Source organism: Otolemur garnettii, unplaced genomic scaffold, assembly GCF_000181295.1.
Source record: "Otolemur garnettii isolate 467f Iridium unplaced genomic scaffold, OtoGar3 scaffold00070, whole genome shotgun sequence".
NCBI classification, from domain to species: Eukaryota; Metazoa; Chordata; class Mammalia; order Primates; family Galagidae; genus Otolemur; species Otolemur garnettii.
Window position 1 is genome coordinate 4,582,639 of NW_003852465.1, and position 2,523 is coordinate 4,585,161.

Below are 2,523 nucleotides of genomic sequence, written 5' to 3' on the forward strand. Positions count from 1 at the left end.
ATGGATGCAGACAGAAAGGAATGCTTATACACTGTTAATGAGACTGCAAATTAATATAATCTCTGTGGAAAACAGGATGGAGATTCCTCAAAGAACTAAAATTTGATCCAGCAATCCCACTATTGGGTATCTACCCAAAGAAAAAGAAGCTATTGTATCAAAAAAAACAAACAAAAAAAAAAAAAACTTGCACTACAATGTTCATTGCAGCACAATTCACAATTGTAAAGATGTGATGTGGAAACAACCAAAGTGCCCAACCATTCGGGAGAGAATCAACAAAACGTGGTATATGTATGGATGAATTAATGCCTTTTGCAACAATTTAGATGGAACCAACAACCGTTATCCTTGAAGACCATTATCCTAAGTGAAATATCTGTACAATGGAAAAACAAAAACAACATGTACTTGCTATTAAATTGGAACTAACCAGAGCACACAAGTACACTGAAGAAAGTAAAACTCAGTGAAAAATCAAGCAGGGGGAAGGGGCAGACAGGGTGCGCAAAAACCTACCTAATGGGTACAGTGGACACTATCCTGGGTGATGGTCACAATTAGGACCCTGACGGAAGCATAATAAATGTGATCCATACAACCCAAAACAATTGTATCCTTGTAACTTGAAATAATAAAAAAAACTAAGAAGAATGTTCTTAAGCTCTACCCAGATTCATATGAAAGATGTAAAGTCTCCAACTTTTTAATGGCTGAATAGTATTCAATGATATACATCTACCAAGTTGTATTAATCCATTCATGAGATGATGGACACCTGAGTTGATTCCCCCTCTTGGCAATTGTGAATTGAGTTGTGATGAACATTCTAGTGCAAATGTCTTTGTAGTAAAATGTTCTTTATTTCCTTAGAGTAAAGACCTAGTAATGGGATTCAAAGTTTTACTTTTAGCTCTTTGAAGATTCTCCATACTTCTTTCCATACAGGCTATATTAGTTTGCAATCCCACTAGTAGTGTAAAAGTGTTCCCTTCTCTACACATCCACACCAGCATTTTAGTGTGATTAAGTCCCATTAAGTTACTTTAGGTGTTGCTGCAATTGCCAAGGACTTCTTCATAAAATCTTTTCCCAGGCCAATAATGTTAAGAGTTTTTCCCATACTTTCTTCTAGAATTTTTATCATTTCATGTCTTAAATTTAAACCTTTTATCCAGTGAGAATCAATTTTTATAAATGGTGAGAAGTATGGGTCCAGTTTTAGTCTTCTACATGTGGCTAACAAGTTCTCTCAGCACCATTTATTAAATAGGTATTCTTTTCCCCCAACTTATGTTTTTTTGTTTGTTTGTTTGTTTTTAGTTTATTGAAGATTGGATTGCGAAGTGTGGCTGGGTCAATTTCTAGTTTCTCTATTCATTTCCAGAGATCTATTTCTCTATTTTTGTGCTAGTACCATGCTATTTTGATCACTGTAGATTTGTAGTGTAACCTTAAGTCTGGAAATGGGATGCCTGCAGATTTTTTTTTTTTATATATTTCTTAAAATTGCATTGGCTACTTGGAGTTTTTCTGGTTCCATTTACATAAAGGACTGTTTTTTCAAGTTCTTCTAAGTATGTTGTTAGTACTCTGATGAGGATTGCATTAAATATATAGATCACTTGGGTAATATGGACATTTTAATAATGTTGATCTTCCTGGCCACAATCATGGTATATTCTTCCATTTTGTTAACATCTTCTGCTATTTCTTTTCTCTGGATTTCGTAGTTCTTTCTGTAAGTTTCCTTCATGTCCTTTGTTAAGTATATTCCCAGGTATTTCATTTTCTTTAGAGCTACTGTGAAGGATATTGTGTCTTTGATTTGATTCTCAGCTTGACTGTTATTGGAATATATGAAGGCTACTGTTTTGTGGACAATGATTTTGTATCCCAAGATGTTATTGTAGTCCTTGTTGACTTCAAGGAGCCTTGTGGTTGAGTGAAAAAAATATTACTTTTACTTTAACCACTTATTCATTCATTATTTAAATAAATATTTACTGAGCACCTACTTTGTTCCAGATACCATGTTTAGGCAACATAGACATTGTATAATCATAAGAATTTAAAGTCAAATATCATAAGGGAAACAACTATGTCTTAGGACCTTCATGTCACAATGAACTTAACTGAGGATGTCTACCTAAGAAAATATTAAATGCCCTATCAATGCATTATGACCAAATCTCTTCCTGAATTCCCTATATGTAACTTCCAGCTATGAGGTATTTTCTGAATACCCTGAATCTGTATAAACAGGTGATCATATAATTCACCAACTAAACTAAGATGCTTCTGAGCATGAAAAGGGATACTTTTAATAACTGTTCCAAAACAATATGGCTAACTTTAGGAATGTCCTAGGAATTATGAGATATACATAGTTATACATCACACATGCACATGTATATGTACATGTGCATATATACAAATATATATGACAAAAGGTGCCACCACTAACACAGAATTGGTGCCCTTCATCAGCTCTAAGACCCTCTTCTATGGATACTGGCAGCA

The 2,523-nt window shown here is 34.1% G+C and overlaps 1 protein-coding gene across 1 annotated transcript in view; it reads right to left on the reverse strand.

Annotated features, from left to right (window-relative positions):
• ADAMTS20 (ADAM metallopeptidase with thrombospondin type 1 motif 20) overlaps window positions 1–2,523 on the reverse strand; it is a 154,473-nt gene that overhangs the window by 117,031 nt on the left and 34,919 nt on the right. The gene's annotated exons all lie outside the window — the stretch shown is intronic.